Here is a 19,085-nt window from a genome sequence, read left to right as displayed (position 1 = left end):
ATAAACTGCAGTCAGCTCACAGCTGCCACACAGCTGCCCTCTGCTGTCCAGCATCTCTCTCGCTCTCGCTCTTGCTCTCTCTCACTCCTTGTTGAGTGACGTACAACTTGAGTGGCAGCAACGAATCTGAGTGGAAACCTTTAGCCCCGCACGAGAGCGAGGGGGCATCTTGTAATATTTAACACCAACTGAATTTTAATGCGATTTTGCAGCTGACTGACAAACTGACTGAGAGAATGACTCGCTGACTGGCTGACGGACAGACTGCCTGACTGACAGTGCTGAGCGCCTAATGGCCAACTAATATGCGCAAAATGACTTACAGGCTAGTCGCGAATTGCCAACTGGGAACTTACAGTCACTATGGCCACAGATCGTGCCACACTGCTGCATGTGGACAGCCAACCGACACAGCTTATTGCAACACCTTGTGTGAGAGTTATGGCAATGGCCAGGCAAAGCAAGGAGTCAAAGCTGCTGACTCCCCCAGCTCACGATTCTGTTTGTCTAGGTGAGACACACTCTGCATGGCATACCCTGTAAAATAACAAGAAAGGAACTTCCTGAGAAATTATTAACAAAGTCATTCAACTTTACTTAAAGTTCAGTAAAACTATTTAAAATGAAATGAAGCCCAAACTTAATTAATTTAATGAAATGAAAATAAAATAAAAAAAATATATCAGTGTACTTCAGTTTCACAAAAATAATTAAGAAATAAATCAGCTAACTGAATTTTAGTTGAGTTAAACTATTTAAAATAAAATAAATTAAATAAAGTGATATAAAGTCAAATATAAATGAAATTAGGCCAAAATAAAACGAACGAATTGAAATGTAAATGATTTAAAAATAAATGAAATACAATAAACGAATTTATTTCACTTTCTCAAAAATAATTAATTAAATTAATTATTAAAATAATAAAATAAAATGAAATTAATTAAAATGAGATGAAATTAAGATGAATTAAATACTAATGTACTTTTATTTCCTCAAAATTAATTTAAAAAGTTTTTCAACTATAGTAACTAGTTTAGTAATTAAATAAAATGAAATAAGATAAAAAGAAATAATATATGTAAAATGAAATTAATTTATTTTTAATTTAAAGAAGGATTTAACTTTACTCAGAAAAACTATTTAAATTAAAATAACTTGATTTAAATTTAAGTTAAATAAAATGGCAAAAAGTCCAAGAAAATGAAATGAAATTAAATTATATAAAAAAGAATAAAATTAAATACAATGATAAAAAATGAAAATGAAATGGTTACATACCTCAGTTTGACGAAAATCATTTAAAAAGTGGTTCAACTTTACCCAGTATTTGAAACAAAAAACAAAAACAAAAATAAATAATATTTTATTTGATATATCAAATGGTAGGCAATCTATTTCACTCTCTCTCTCTCTCTTTTTACAGAAGTATCAAGATCTTTTTTGAATAAATGGTACAACATACACAACACGAGGTATCTGCAAGCTTATCACTTGTAAGTAATAATCACATATTTGTTGCAAGCATGTACAAGTTGTAGGTGTCAATAACTTTCAAATGCTTTGCCCAGGATCATGGCATATTATCATACTCGTATACAGAGACTGCCACTTTTCCTCCTTGGCCAGCCAACCTTCTTTTGCTGCACAACCCCCTGACTCCTTCTCCACCCCTTTGGGCAAATTTATGCATTTTTGAAGTTTTAATAATGTAGCTCGTTAGCCACGGTTTGTTAAACTTTGTTTTCATTTTCACTTCACTTAACTTCAATGCAAGGCAGCTTCAGCTTCAACTCAGCTCAGCTCCAATAGCTCCACACACACAGCTTGTGCTTCAACTCGCTCCACATCCAACAATAAAAAAAAAAACCCCGTCACGTGTTGCTTCCCGCTTGGAGTCCTCTTCTCCCCGTTCCGCCTCGTCCCCCCCTCTCTTCCACTTATTGTCATTTCTAACTCAACTCCGGCTGCAGTTTTCGGTTTCAATATGCGCGTCGTGCATTTGCTTGGGGTCGTTGTTGCCATTGTTGTTGTTGTTGCTGCTGCTGCTGTTGCTGTTGTTGCCGCTGTTATTGTCAGCTATTTGTTGCCTTTGGTCATATTGCAGTTGGCCATGTCTCCTTGTGGCGCTTAACAGACGCCTAATATCCCCACTTTTACCTCCCCGTTCTCCTTGCAATCGTTTGATAAACGTACAAAAGTGAAAACACATTTTGCATTCGGCCATGTTGCAGGCTGCTGTTGCCACTTTGCATACACTCCACACTCTACACTCTTACCAGCTCCTCCTTCTCCTCCTTCATTTCAACGGGTGTTGAGCTTGTTAAGCGTCGTTTTGCCATTGTAGCTGAGTCAAGCGGGGCAGGGATAAATTGTGAATGCGGCTAAGCTGGAATTGTCATGATATGATCGCCATCATCAGTAATCGGGGTGATTGACCCTTTTTATCGGGCTGCTCTATTAGTGGAAGATAGCTGAGCCATTTGTGATGATTACATCATTACTGATGAGCAGCGGATCAATCGAAATAGTATTTTGTATAGAGTTTAAGAAAGTTTCAACTCTTCTTCTTTGCTTTAGCTCTTCATGTTTTAATAACTCGTATTTTTATATCCGCTAACCATAGGTATATCGATATACCGGTATATCCTAGAATTTATTCAGTATATTCATTTGGTATATCTTAAGAATGATGCAGAACAGCATTTATTGAAAATGGGTATCTCATAATTTTAATTATTTATCTTCTTCTGTGTTTTAATTACGCTTTCATTTTTAAGTCATTACAAAATAAAAATATTTTCCTGACAACAATAAATTATAAGTATAAACATTTTTATTCTAGATGTGAATAAATTAATCTTTTATTTGCAAATTATATGTTCTCTATAATAACTTCTTCCATTACATCACATGTAATTATTATCGAAATCAATGGAATGATATTTTCTTAATTTCTGAGAGCATTCACAAATAAAATCATCTGTGTTTAGAATACGAGTTCGAGATCCATTTATTACACAAATAAAAAAATATATGTTGAACATTTTTCCATTAGATGTCTATTGTTGTTTTTTCTCCTGAACATACTCTTTCTATATTTCGATGCCGCATACTTTATTTTTTCACTCTTTTCGCTTTTTCTTTTTGCTATATTGTTACTTTTATTCTTCTCCCTTCCCAACTTAGGCTTACCTGTTTACTGCTGTTTTTTTGTTTGGTGTCTGATGAAGTAATACAATTAAATGTCATATTACACAAAAGGAAAACATGCAGCGCGCCGCTTGTAAATATCCAGGCACATGTCTGAGCCATTAGGCAAAATGGCCAAGTCGTGAGTTGGTGTTAACTACAAACGAGTTGATTTTATTTTCATTTGTTGGCTAGCATAATAAATTGCATTCATTATTGGCGATAAATTCAAAAGAGTTTCTTCTATTATTGCCCAAATAAAAACGAAATTGTTAATGCACTTTGCAAACTTTTTTAAGGAATTTACTCTATTTATTGAAATAAACTAATAATTTAATTAACAAAATAGCTGCTAATATCAAGTTCTGATAATATTTACTTCTTTTGCTGCAATTTAGAAAACATAATCTATATTAAACTTTAAGCAATTTGCATGTTAATTGAAGACATGTTGTTGTTAATATGTTGCTTATGCTGTAAATTTAATGACTATCTTTTAATAACTACTTTAATGTCAAACAAAATCTTTTTGACAAATTCGGGCTATTAAATTTGGTGACAATAGAGTGAAAACTGTTGGTAAACTTTCGCTTCATTCATCAACATCACCATTAGCTCAAAATTTGTGGCCTTTTGGTCCACACAATAAATGAATCATTTGCAAAGTTTTGGCCAACTAATAAGACATATTGTCTAGCCAAGAAGGAGATACCAAAAAGGTAATCGCAAAACGTTAAGAAGTCTCTCAAGTCTCCCAAGTCTTGAGTCCCCAGTTCTGAGTCATGAGTTCTGGCATCCTGTATGCTTTGTAAGTGGCATAGCGGGGTTTTTTGTTGGGTGCTGGGACTTTGGGGCACGTGTAATGCGAGAGTCAACCTGTTGTTGCAAGTTTGGCAACTTGTTCGCTTATTTTTTGGTCTAACCGTAGCACATTACAACTAATACACTCAGACGATGATGTTGTAGCCCAAGTTTGCGTTCTTTGAATTTCACAAAGCGCATAATTACCAACAACATGGCAACAAAATCAAAAAAAAAGCGAAAGAAAAAAATATTAAGGAAACGAGGAAAGTACGGCGAAGAAGAAGAAAAATGGGAGACAAACTTTTCGACAAAATTATTTGTGGTTGAACGTAAAGAACGACAACAACTAAAGACAGCACGACACACAGAAAGCGAAAGAGGGAGAGGGAGAGGGAAAGAGAGATGAATAGCGAGTGGAAAACTTTAGCATAAAGAAAAGTTTGCGCAAACCAACTTAAAGAAAATTATAATTACACGCACAGTCAGCCAAAATGGTAGAGTCCAAGTCCTCGGTCGGGTTGTGGTTGATAGGATAGGATTGTGGACTGAGAGCAAAAGAAAATACTTTAATTGCCGTTAGTTTTCGAAGTTTTCGATTCGCAATTTGTATGTGGAGGACAAATGGCAGACAAACAAGCGCAGCAAATTATGGAAAAATATGCTAAAAATTGCTGTGATGCATGAAAATTCAACTGAATAATTAGACGACGACCACCTGGCTTTGCTTTCCCCCATTCCATCCAAGGGGAACAACTTGTAAAACTCGAACCGCAGCTAAAGGAAAAAGTAGTAGATTGAATTGCCAGGATTGAATTACGTGCCGAGCTTACTGAGCTGCTGAGTTCCCCCTTATGGAATTTTCGTAGTTTTCCGTTAGTTATGATTTTTATTTTTCGTCAAAACTTCATAATTGGCTTGGGCAATTAAAATGAATTCAGCCTTCTCCAGACTTAACACAGACTGCCAGCTGGAGCTTTAAGCATATTCTAGACTCTAGACTCCTCAGTTTCATATTGCCACACACAAATTTTCATTAACATTTGTTTTCACTTCATAAATCAAAAAGCCAAAGTCCAGAGGGGCCAGCCGGCATAATAAAACCATTGCAAAATATAAAATTACACAAAAAAAAAACACAAAGTAAGTATGAACAGCAATTGAATGAATGCTTCCTTTGCCTTGTTTAATTTCCATGCCAGTCAACACTCCTCTGCACAGGATTCTGACGATCCCACACCCCTTAAGGTCGCTTCTCTTTTGTAAAATGCATGCACGATTTGAGCTTTAATTTATGATGCAGAATATATTATAAAATTGAAATAAGTTACATTCATTTGCTAATTATTGTGGTGAAAAAATCAAAATTTTTTCTTAAAGAATTTTAAAATACATTTATTTACATAAACAAATGTGTGCATAGTCTGTTTAATTTTATAAATTTTAATTTTGTCATTTCTTTTCATAAATCTTCATTCCGATTATACATAATTTCCCTCTATAAAATACATTTCTGATTAATTTGCATAAAAGATAAAAACATTTAAAAAATATTATTTATTTAAAAAAATAGAGAATTTGAAATCTAATTTGAGCATTCTAGTTAAAATTTATTTGGATTTAAAACAATTCGATTTTACACACAGCAGTCAAATTTATTTTTTATTGTATTCTTTGAGAGTTGATTATTTATATTTATATTTTGTGCAATACTTATTTTAAAAAAATAATGAATTGTCTTTCATTTTACTTTCTGACTATATTTCTTCATACCCAAATTGTATATATGTAATATCGTTTACTTTAACATTTCTATGCATAGTCATTTCAATTTTATAAAAATTAATTTCTTCCTTCTTCTTATGTAGCTTCTTTTTGATTTTTCTCCCTCTGTTAAGCAGTGAAAATCCCCACTCTGAAAATATTCTCTTTTTTTATTGTATTCTTTGAAAGTTGCGTTTATTTTTTATAATATTCGAAAGCAGGATTCATTGCTGAAGCATTCCATTTTCATTTGCTTTTAGTATCCTAGGGGTCATCCAAGTGCCAACCCCTATTTAGCATTGACCATGGTCACTTTGTCTGTGAAGTGTTTCATTTATTTAATGCATGCACAATTTTCTAGACACTTTAACTGCGACTTTTGATTTCAACTCCGGGAGTTATGGGGCTCAGCCCCTGACTGAGGTTTAGGGTTGCTATGGCTTTGTCCTAAAGCCAGCTATCCAGCCATCCAGTTTTACAGTTTTTGTTGCTTTCTTTTTATTGTGGCATGGAAGGAGAGAGAGACAGAGAAATAAACAGCAAGAGGCCATATAGACAGGCGTCTAGTGCTAAAAACAGAAGCCCAGACGAAAATAAAAACACACAAATAAAAGGGATTTTCGCGTTTTCTCTTTGGCCAAGGAGATTTTCGATGGCAGAGGCGTGCTTGGCTTTTAGCTTCATGGCGTTAAGATTGCAGTTTTCCGGCTGCTAACTTTCATTAAAGCCCCGGCCAAGTATGCATGCAAAACTCGGGGCACAGCTTGGCTGACTAGACAAATTTGATTGAGAATTATGGGGCCAAGTCTTGAGGAGAACTAGCCGGAGTTAGCTTTTAGTTTTGGAATTTGCAACAGCTGTTGCTCACAAGACAATGTCAGGGATTGCAGAAATTTGTAGAAAACCAAGAAAAATGTTCATAAAATGCACAAGAACATAACGATAATATATTTTGAGGATGTCGTAAGCTCAATTGAAATGTTAATTAATAAAACACTTGAATTGATATTTTCATATTACTTATTTATATTTTGTGCTTATTTTTCCAACGCAACACTTCGTCAACATTTACAATTTGAAATCTATGTGTTTAAAAATACTTCATCGAAGCAATATCTGTCTGTCCTTATGACTATAATAGATAAGCAGTAATTTTTATTCGTCTGTATTTGTAACTTTGTACGCATATTATTCTAGTTGAAAAAAATTAAATAGCAAGTGTAATGTGTAAGTGTAAGTGTAGTCATGATTACTGTATTCTTTTTGATTTCTTTAAATTTTAGAGTAGTTATTGGTGCAATAATTTTATTTGGTACAAAGCCACTGTCGATTTTGGGTCTGCTGTGGCTGTACTTATATTTTAAATATAATAGTATATCGATACACCAAATATTGAATATGGTACATTTCAGCATATTAATATGGTATATTTTATAAATAATACTGCACAGTTTTGCTATTATTGAAAATGGAGTAGCTCACAGTCAAGCACACTCGATTGTAACTTTCTTACTTGTTGTTTATAGAATGGGGATATTCAATAGATATTATGTATGCATGAATGTAGTTTTAAAATTATCTTGTCAATTTATGTTAAGTAATGAAATCTTCGATTTGAGCTCGAATTTCAATTCAATTTGAACTTTTATAATTTTCAGATATTTTAATTCAATATGAACTTTTAAATTCTCAAAATTACTATTACCTTAAATGATAAATTTACATACATATGTGATTTCTTCTCACAGAAACACAAAAATTTATTTACCTGCATAATATGACTCATTATGCCGTAAATTGATTTGCATCTTTACAAAAAAAATGGGCGAACATAAACACAGGGAAGCAGTGACAGTAAAGTGCAGAAGAAGAAGACAACGAGGATATCAATTGAAAGTCGGTTAATTTGATGCCCATTGATGATGATGGCGATATCGAGGGCAGAGTTGGAGGCGAGGGCAAAAGCGAGGGCGGCATCTCTGTCTCTGTCCTGGCTTGGCCCTGGACTGCTCTGGGCATGGCTTGATTGTCTGTCTGACTGAAATCAATGACAGAAATATGAAATGAAAATATAATTGGTAATTTATTGTGTCTACAGATTGTTGCACGAATCGAAACGCGAGCAAACCAAACCAAGTAAAATAATAAATGCACGTAAAATACGAGTATTCCAATATATTCGAATATATGAATGTGTCTGTCGCTCTGTCTGTCTGTATGTGAAGCTCAGCTCGAATGCGAATTGTCGATCCGTCTGCTTGGCTCATGGATATGCATTGCATTTGTGTTTACAGCGCCAGTTGCACACGCCTCTCGCTCTGACTCTCGCTCTGTGTGCGTCACTGGCATGCAACTTCACTCGGCACCACTCTGCCACTCCATGCCAACTCCACTCGAGTGCGCACCAATAAAAATAATAAAAATTTTGCCATAATAAAAAGCGCAGCACTCACTACAGCGGGTGAATACAAAAAACACAAACAAACCAAAAAAAAAAAAAAACAAGAGAAAAAACGCCACACACATACACACGAGCCGACCAAATAAATCACACAACTTTTCAGACAGGGGGCCCGCCAAGTCGATGCGTTCTGGCTTGCTCCGCTGCCTGCACCGCTCCATCACAGCACCGCACCGCACTGCACCACCGCAGTCGCTGTCTGGCAGACGTGTAACTGCTGGGGGCGAGGCAGCAAGGCAGACCTCTAAACTCCAGATGACAAATAGATCGAGCTTAGTCTCCAGTTCAGCATATTTTATAAGCGAGAAGCAATTGCCAACATATCAACTGCAAGTTTATTATTGAATGTTTCGTCAAGCTGTCGATAATGTGAAATAAATATTAATTTTAGCATTCAATGTTGGTTTGTTGACTGAACAAATTAATTTTATTTTTTCATATTTGATATTTTATTAAAGTTTCTTTGGAGCTTAATGCTTAAGAATCCTTCATTTACTTGGAAACCTAAAAATGCTAATAATGGGAGAAATTCAATATCGCCGAATTGAGATGATAGTATATAGGAGTTTAATATATTTAACACACATTGAAGAGTTGATACAAATTCGAAGTTTCTTTTATAATTTTATATTGATTAACAACAAGCGCTCCTCAAGTGTGTACAAAAGAAGATACAATTTATTCTTCACAAATTTCGCAAGATTTAGATAGACAAATGGATATTCCTAATGTATATATATTTTTTTTTAACAATTTCAAAGCAACAAAAAAGGTATTATAATTCTGCAACTTCCTGTTTGATGTTTTTCAAATGGTTTTTTATGCAAATACTCTCGGAGTTATTTATAAAATATTTTTGAAAATATATTCATTTTTATATTTAGATTTTAAAAGCCGCGTGAAAGATACTCATATTGCCATGGATCACTTTTGATTTAAGTGTTATTAGTGATTAGGTAATTATGTTGTTAAATTGCCCAATTTAATGTAGCTGAAGACTTCATTTGAAGTCCTCATACGAATTTTCATTTTTATTTCATAACTAGACTATATCAATTAATCTTCAGTCAAGCGGTAGCACTTAATTTGCTGAATTCGAATTAAAAATTGCACATCTTTAAATGATACAAAATGCCAGATATTAATAATATGAAAACACCCCCAGCTGAGTGTACACTCAACATATGACACACACATACTCTCAATCATCCTGAATGACTTGAAATTTGAGACTCTGGAAGCGTTTGCCAAATAATGATGACCGATCATTAATTTTTATGAAACCACCAAGTCGCAGTCTGTCGCCAGAGCAAAAAGGGGAGAGCGGAGAGGAGTATGTGGGCATTTTTACCTGGTCATTGTTGCAGCTGCAGCAGCAACAATAAATGAGCCAAATCTCAATGGTCAACAATGGCAATGGATAAGCAATAGGTTCAGATGGATTTGATTTGATTTCGATAAATCAATTGGCGGTACGCAAACTGTCAAAGTAACTAGCCAAGGCGAGGCAAAACTTTCCATTTTGTGCATTTTGTGGCAACGAAGGAGTCGGCGGCGGCTTTTTAATAGAATTCATTCAACATTTGACAATAAATCAGAGCGCAGCACTTCAAAGTTGCCACATTTTTGCGGCTGCACCGAGAGGCTGTTGTGGTACCTCAAGTATCGCAAGTATTTCAGCTATTTCGGCCAGACTTTGTCAACTTGTTGTGCCCAACAACGTTGTACTATCAACTGCGTGAGTGTGTGTGTGTGTGTGTGTGTGTGTGTATTGGCCGAATGTTTGTTCATTAGCGCCATTAAACCAGTTTTGACATTTTAATTAAAGCCGCTGCAGCTTGCCTCCTGCAACAGCAGGACAAGGTCAAGATCATAGATCATAGGCGTGCGCTTATCGGTGGCAGCAACAACAGCAGTAACATCAGCAGCAACAGCCACAGCAACAGCAACTAGATACCCGCTGCTTATCGGGCATATCAGTCGCCGGCATCTGCAACGCAGCTGGGGCATGTCCTGAAGGCAGCGACGAATCGACAAGACACAAAAATTTGCATTTACCAGCCTGTCGCCCACTTAATTACGCAGCAACGGCAACGCAGTCAGTGACGCCAACTCCGACGCCAGCGTTGCTGCAACATGTTGCACATTACTACGCTAACAAGGATGCCATAGCACTGCAACAGCCAAGAAGTCTCTGAGCCATCCCACAAAACTAAATTAACTAAAGATACTTTTAAGTGAATTGACTTTTAAAGGTATAATAAATGTACAACTGACTATACATATAATTAGTATCATATAATATACTTCAAGTTAATAAAAACTTCTGTAAATTAATCAGTATCAGTGAAATAGTCTGAAATATTTTATAAATTTATACACTATAAAGGTGTCAAGCAAAAAACGGGTTAATGTGCAATAGTCTTTAAACTATTTCCATTTAACAATCACACTATTTAGTCAGAATTAACAATTGATTTCTTATGTACAAGTTCAAGCAAAGCTCGCTAATGCTCTTAAAATAAATTTGTAGCCATGATCAAACTCGACTATCTCAATGTATTCAACATGTGATTAACCTGATTGATAGCTGGGAAGTCAACGTCCATGAAAGCTGTTCACGTTTATTCGATTAAGGCTCTCTGAGCGTTAAAAGGTAAGAAAGTCTAGGTATAACATTTTAATTGATACAAAAATAATTGGCGCAATTACTTCGACTAATTTGACTAGATTTAAGAAGTAGCATAAAAAAGCTGTCGAAAATGTAGTAATCAACGTTTATTAAAACGTACCAAAAATAAGATTCCACAATTTAAAGTTATCGAACTGCAAGTATTTTGTTTCAAATTTTTGTCAAGCCCACTTCCGACAATGCAAAACGAAAAATTGAATAATATTTGAAATTTTTAAGCAAGTTTTAAGTTTTGGTGTATATAATAATATAGTAGTAAGTAACCCTCAAAAATTTGGAGAAGTTATTTAAGAATTATTTTTGTATGACAAAAAACGCCTTCTACGCAATCGAGTCTCAGGTTCATGTATGTTTTGTACTCTGCACGTATCTTATGTACTCTATGTTATATTTTGAATGTAGTTCTATATCAATATACCAAATATAGGTATAATTTAGGAAGAATACTGGATTGTTTTGCTTTTATTCAAAAGGGATAACGGGTTTATTACAGTCGAGCACACTCGGCTGTAGCATTCTTGCTTGTTTACTACAACTACGTAAAAATATTTAAAGCAATTTAAGCCTATTAAAGCCTTTTACAATTATTAAGATTCAAACATCTTCTAGGGAACTTGCTACTAAATGATGTGACAATCGACACTTTTGTGGGGTGCACAGTGCGAAACGGATACGTGCAACTAGAAATATTTCGCAACAAATTATTCAACACTTTGCATGCACAGCGAACGACAACAGCCGCGCACATTGGAGACATGCGGCGACCCTCAGCCGCCCCAGACTTCTAGAAAGAAGTACCTCAGATCGCTCTATAGCCACTATAGTGAGCAACCAACAACCAACAATGTCAGAGCAATCCAACCAAAAATGGCTATAGCCAAGGCAAAGCCAAACCGCACCCTGTCCCGCCAGTTTGCCGCGTTGCGTTGCGTCGTCCAGCTGTCAACATCTTGTCTCTGGTCTTTGGGCTGTTGCTGCTGCCTGTTTGTCATTTCCTTTCTGCTGTTGTTGTCGTTGCCATTGCTGTGGCTTGTTAGTGCTGTGTTGGAATTTGCCACAGCAGACAGTGGATGACAAGCAATGTAAGAGGGGAATATGATAGAGTAAAGAAGACTCCTGGATTGCATTGAGTGCATTGTGCACCACGTAAATCATGCCAATTTAAATGAGTAAAATCTTTCGCAGCCTACCTGCCTTGCGTTTTGACACTTGTCACTGCTGGCATACGGTTTTGGCTTTTCGGTCTTCGGTTTTCGGCATGTGGCATTCAATGTTGCAGCAACGCGCGCAATACTGGAGCAAGCCACAGCGTAGACTGTATGACGACGACACCGGAAATGCAGCACTTGTCGCCAGTTGTCGTTCCTCGCCAGCGTCTGATGGGGGCTGCATTAATCAGCCAACGCGCTGATTGAGTAATGTCCTCCTGGCAACAACTGAAGACTCTCTCCCTCCCTCTCTATTCCCTGGAATATCCATCAGCGACTGCAGCGATGCGTTAACATGTGCTAAGCTGCGTCGCGAAATGACCATTAAAATGTTATCGCTTATTTATCGCTCAAGATTCGAACAGAGCCACTCGGACTTGCAGTCTCAGTCACAGTCCCAATTCTCAATCCCCGCTCTTGACTCACTCCATTCTCAGCCACAGTCTTCGTCTCCAACTCGCTCTGTTGGCGGTCCTCTGGGCTAATCCGCACACGCATGCGATGAGGCTGCGGCTGGGACTGTGTTTGCGTTTTCGTCTGCCACACTGGCAACATTGTTGACAAAGTGTGCAACAAAATGTTGCCTTTGCTGTGCCATACGAAAGCAACTCAAGCAAACATACAACATTATTGCAAAATTATTGTTGTTAATGTGGCGTGTGCATTTATGACTTCAAATTGCCCAAGCACAGTGGTAACTAACTTATTTGCATTGCCTCAAAATTAATACTTTTAGTATCGAATACATTGTATTTATATAAATTATATGAAAGATCAAAAATGAAATATGAAAGAAAATATATCACTTCCATTTAAAAGATTGCTCAGAAAATATTTTTGGGTAATATTTTGCCACTGTTATTTCAATAGTATAATTCAGTTTTAAAATGCTTTACAATTTGTATAACCTCTGTATTTGCTCTATAATTGTATTAACCCTTTCACACTCGAATTAAATTTCTGAGCTTTACGAAATTGATGAATATAAAATGAAATCATGAACAACATCATTTAATATTTGTTTTCTGCTTAATTTTGTAAAATTTATTTAAAAGTTAAATTTTTAATATTTTCCAATTTTTATTTTTATCTATTGTTCAAGAATAAGCTTATTGGCTATAATTTTCGGTGTAACGAATGTAAAATAAACATTCGGTTGCTTAGGAATGCTATTGAAAGTTATTCATTGAATATTCATAGAAAGACATAAATTGTTTAGGTAAAGTGAATTCAAACTACTTATTCTTACATCCTTCTGCAGTCACTTAGATAAACAGCGATAAGCTTCAAATGTTGGGAGAATAAACATATTTTGTTAAATCTATGATTACGACTTTATCTGTTTACACAGAGATCTTCTTCCGAAACTAAATGAAAGTAAACATATTCAAATGATTTCTGAAAACATACGAGTATTCGTAATCTAACTCTTAAAGTCCATCCGAATATTTATATCTTTAAGATAGTTGACGTTGCGCTTTGCCCGAATTACATTGTACCAAATGGAATTGCAATCAAAATGAATCTAAATTTATTGATTAGTAGCATTCACTGGCTAGGCGGAACTCAGGCTCAACCTCAACCTCAAGCCGCGTGTCTTCCATAATCCGTTGCATAAGTATTCAAGTAGCAAGTTTGCCGCCAAGCCACAGCTTAAACCACAGAGACCCTAGGATACTTGTCCTATCTAGTTAGTGCTACAACAACCTCTGCTCTCTCTTCTCTCTCTCTCTACCTCACTCTCTAGCTGCTATCTCAAGTGCATTCTCGGTCCAACTGATTGGTGGCCTGTTGAATGCTAAGTTGACGCTTTGATCTTGTCTAGCGCGTAAATCTGGCGATGCGCTTTGAGATTAAATGTCATTTGTGTGGCAATGGGGAAGCCGGCACTCAATCTGACCACATCGTTCTACACTCCCTATTCCCATTCCCATTCCCATTCTCATTCTCGTACCGATTCCCTTTTTCCTCTTCGTTCACTTCTTGGCTCTGGTGTGTGCACTTGGCAAATTAAGCAGACTTCCCGGTACAAAGTATTGGGATACTCGGGGATACTTGGATACTGGTTGGCTGTGCCAGCACCTGTTCATTAAACGGCCGCTGGAAATTATAGTTGTGCGAGTACAGTAAACAAATGTAATCGACATCCTGTGTGTATGCAGGTCCAGGCCACAAAGGATGCCGACACAACGTCTGTGCATCAGATGGGGGCGCCACAGAGCTCGAAATGAACTAGAACGCAAAAGCAAACACAAACACAAACACACAGCACACACAAATATCGACTCAGCACACACAAACGCAAAATGACAACAAAAACAAATAATAAACACAACAATTTTTTGATTTACCATGAAATTTAAATGACCCAAACGCAGAGTGGAAAGAGAACGAGACCGGGGGACAGCTTGAGACTTCACTTTGCGTTTTATTGTCAAGGCGCGCAAATATTGTCAAAAGACTTTTCAGACGGGCGGGAGGCAGAGGGCGGGGAGCGGAGTGAAGGAGAATGGAGGCGGGGTCGACGCATTTGCATCTCGTTGCAACGGAAGCGCCAGAGATATGAGAAAAGATGCCGACAATGGGACAACTGTGGAAACTTGTCTGAGTCCGGTCCCAATCGCAATGTGCCTGTCGCAATCCTGTTTTTGTTTGCGCCGGCGCTTCAAGTGTCCCTTTGGAGAGGCAAGCAAAAGCAGCCAAAGCAGCCAAAGCAGCCAGCAGGCTGTTGTCGTGCCACTTGTTTGGATTTATAAATATTTTTGGTTTGCTTAGGACGAGGACGACACTCGAGTTGTGGAGAGGCAAACGTTGAGTTGAGTCGACTGGAAAGTGCCAGGCAATCAAAAACAAATTATGAGTGCTACAATTTGTTTAGCTGCGGCTCGAGCCAACAGAGATATGCTAATGGATTTGAGTTTGTCTTATCTCCGCTGCACTTGGCCAAGTTGCAAGTTGCAGCCATCGATGCGAGACGGCATTGAACTTTCGCCAAAAGGCATTCGCACAGCGAAAACTATCGTAAAGACAATGGGCCTCAGTCGACACTCTACTGACCCAATTGGGGATACTACCAACGTTAGCTGTGCTGGGTTAGGCCTGGCCAAAGAGAGATAATCATGAGTGCTTGGAATCCTATATCAATAATTGACTTAAAACCAAACAATTTATGATGACCTAAGCCCAAACAAAAGGCAGCCAGCCATGGAGGAACTCAGCCAGACAGCAAAAGCAAAAGGGTGCGGTAATCAAAGGAATTGGCCAAACAGATTTTGCCAAACGGATAACGGCCAACTCAGCGCCAAGACCTGCAAAACTGATGACGTTGTTATAGCCATTGTTGCTGTTCTTGTTGTTGTTCTTGTTGCTGTTGCCAATGATGATGGCGATGCCGAAGCTGATGCTGATGCTGATAATGTACTCGATGAACGATAGAGCACGCCGGCTGAGTGCAATGGAATGGAGGGAAACAAAACCCACGCAAAACTAATGTGAAAGTCAATGCGGACAACGGGCAGGAATAGACGAAGAAAACTACACTCAGACAAAATGTTGACTACAACATTGTTGTAATTATTTCTTTTTAAATAAATCCATTTAAAATACAGTTTGTATATCAAACCGCACAAAAAGATGAGGTATGGATGGAAAGCTTTATATCTATTGATAAGCTATAATTTGAAGTTGTAATATTCGCATATTTCATAAAATGTTTGATTATGTATTTTATTTATTTATTTTAATTCAAATAAAGAGCTATCTAAACTACCGATGATTATTTAATATACTTCAAGTTATTATTCGAAATCGTATTTCTTTCTTCCCTTACTAAACAACGCCAATTATATAAATCATATTATTCCAAATGAGGAATTTAATTTCGTTTTTATTGATTTTAATTTTTATTTATTTTATTTAATTTTATTTTATTTATTATTATTAAATTTAGAAATAAGATTTGATAAAAAGAAATTTCTACGTCGCGGTTGAAAATACTTTCTACACTAAAGGATTATTATTATAAACGATTATTTAACTTTATAAAAATAATATGTTCTTAATGAGATTTACAACTAATTTAATTGTAATAAATCTCAAAATGAAAGGAAAAGAATATAGATGCTTTTAAATGCTCAAAGTACATTTTGCTTTTTAAGCAAAGTTTAAAGTTTTTAAGTTCAGTTTTGCTCATCATTAATGTAGTAAATAAAATTATACGCTAAAATTAAATTAAGTTGAGTTTTATTTATTTTAATAAAAAAGGTTAGATTTAATAAAAATTACCACTAACACTATTACTTAAGCACTGGCACCTTAGATTTAATTGAGCTTTAACTTAATATAATGTAGTTGTAGCTTATTAAAAAAGGCAAATGATTGAGCCATTCTAATAACATGTAACTTTGCAAACGATTTTCTCAGAGTGTATTCTTGGGCTGGCGATGACGATGTCTACGACGACGATGACTGGCGCGAGCTGCAATTTTGACCTTTAGAGTAACTCTCTGAAAACATCTTTATGCTGACTTGAGAGCAATAAATAGCAGCACCAAGGAATTCAAGTGGAAAAGCATGGCAAATAAATACGAATATGCTGCGGATAAATATTATTTGTTGCGCCAACTATAAGTAGAATGAGTCGAACAGAGATACGATATGCGAACGGGGAGCAGTCTAGGCTAGGCCAGCACAGTTCAGTTCAGTTCGGTTCAGTTCAAGACATGCCAAAACAAAGGCCATGGCTTACAATTGTCGGCCAACTGGGTCAGCAAGTCAAGGACCAGTTAAAGAGCGCTCCAGGGATTTGTGTTGATTTCCATTTATAGAACTGCGAACTGGAATTATGGACAGTAGCAAATAAGTGCATAAATTTTTCCATGAACGACGCACACGCATTGCTGCCATCAAACTGCAAATCAAATCAATGTAATGATGACTCGTCCATTTCTGAGGTAGTTGACTTATTGACAGGCAACTTGTTCCACTCCTAAGAGTTTGACTGACTGCAGTCCTTACTCGACTCGACTCGACTCGATGCTACTCAACTTCATTCTTCTTCTCCTTTTTTTTTTTTGCTTTCAGCTGACTCACTTATGTAATAACAAAATTGGCACAAACATATGTATTAGAAGCTGCCACGACAAACACTACAAGAAATGGGTTGCCCCCGTGCCCTTTGCCCTGTTGTTGTCCTTACTCCTAACATGATTATTTCTTGTCCCGGACTAAAGAATATCGATAGAACTGCTGTGTCACTATTGGCGAAGGGTAACCCACATCGAAGTATCTGCATTTTGAATGAACTTGCTGGAAATCGAACGCGCCTCATGTGGGGCATGAGTCTCAACTACAAGGCTTTTATTTTGTATTAAGAAAATTGAGAAATTTCCCGATTTTTATTTATGAAACTTAAAAAAATACATGACAATTATTTGGCATTTAATTTTAACTCTGCATTAAAAAGCAATTATTTTCATCTTTTTCATTATTCCAGCTAAAAAGGTTATATTTAATATTGTTCAAAACTTACTGATTTAATTAGGTTGAAAATACCATATTTCGCAACATAAAAAATTGGTTATTTATATAAATAAATTCTATTTCGATAATGAAATTTCAAAATCAATGAGTTCTAGGTTCAGACAAACAGACGAACGGACAGATGGAAATGGATATATCGTCCCGGATGTTAAGAATATATATTTTTATGGTGCCGGAGATGCTTTTTCCTGCCTGTACATACAAAATTAAAGTACTCTTCTATAGCTGTGTGTATTATTGATAATATCATTATAATAATGAGATAAGCATACTTGTATTAAAATGATTTTATTATTCAACAAAATTACTTTTATTTCAATGTTTTTAATAAAATAAAATAATGGAAATAGTAAAGTTGTGGAAATTTTTAGTTTATGTGGTAAGTAATTTATTTTATTGTATTTATGAAAACAATTAAGCAATACTTTTTACGATGATTTTTAATTTAAATTGTATTCCTATAATAATAAATAACTAGAGTTTGCAACATAAGTAAAAACAAATGAATTATTTGATCATTTTTATAGCGCTAGACAGAATTTCATAAAACAAAACAAGTAAGAAAGTTACAGTCGAGTGTGCTCGACTGTGAGATACCCGCTCCCCGTTTTTAATAAAGACAAAATATTGCGGTATCATTTTCAAAATATACCGAAAATACTAAAAAAATACTAAAAATATACCAAATGGTATGTTTATACCAAACAGATAGATAGATATAGTACACCATTCAATTAGACGGCACAATATACCAGATTGTCAGCCAAAGCAACTAAGACCCCTTGTAAGTAGGCGTTTTTGCCCATACAAAAGTATTTCTTTAATAACTTCGACAATTTTTATCTGATCGCAACCAAATTTTCAGAAATCTTAACTACTATAGTAGTTATTATATATACCAAAATAGCTTTAGCTTTAAAATTACACTTGTTATTCAATTTTTTTGATTTGCGGGGACGGAAGTGGGCGTGGCAAAAATTTGAAACAAACTTGATCTGCGTGCAAACATAACAAATGCTGTCGAAAAAAAATTATAGCTCTATCTCTTATAGTCTCGGAGATCTAGGTGTTCATACGGACGGACGGACGGACGGACGGACGGACAGACGGACAGACGGACATGGCTATATCGTCTCGGCTGTTGACGCTGATCAAGAATATATATACTTTATAGGGTCGGAGATGCCTCCTTCTACTTGTTACATACATTTCCTGCCGGCACAAAGTTATAATACCCTTCTACCCTATGGGTAGCGTGTATAAAAACTATCATAAACAATATTTACCAATTGCTAGTAATTACCAAAACAGACAAGTCCACGTTAAATACGTGCATTGTGCAGGAAGTAGAAGAAGTAGCACTTGAAGGATAGCAGCAGCGAGGAATTCAACAATAGACGCGAGACAGGTTCATTGCTAATAAGTT

The 19,085-nt window shown here is 36.1% G+C and overlaps 1 long non-coding RNA gene across 1 annotated transcript; it reads left to right on the top strand.

Moving 5' to 3' along the window:
* The first annotated feature begins 15,051 nt into the window (after positions 1–15,051).
* Positions 15,052–17,518, top strand: LOC117570259 (uncharacterized). The gene is made up of 3 exons (XR_007954995.1): positions 15,052–15,669; positions 16,541–17,070; positions 17,201–17,518. It is a non-coding gene; the product is annotated as an uncharacterized LOC117570259 (long non-coding RNA).
* Positions 17,519–19,085: the final 1,567 nt, after the last annotated feature.

This window comes from Drosophila albomicans, chromosome 3 (assembly GCF_009650485.2).
Source record: "Drosophila albomicans strain 15112-1751.03 chromosome 3, ASM965048v2, whole genome shotgun sequence".
NCBI classification, from domain to species: Eukaryota; Metazoa; Arthropoda; class Insecta; order Diptera; family Drosophilidae; genus Drosophila; species Drosophila albomicans.
The sequence above is the reverse complement of the archived record's forward strand: the minus strand, read 5'-3'. Positions and strand labels throughout refer to the sequence as shown.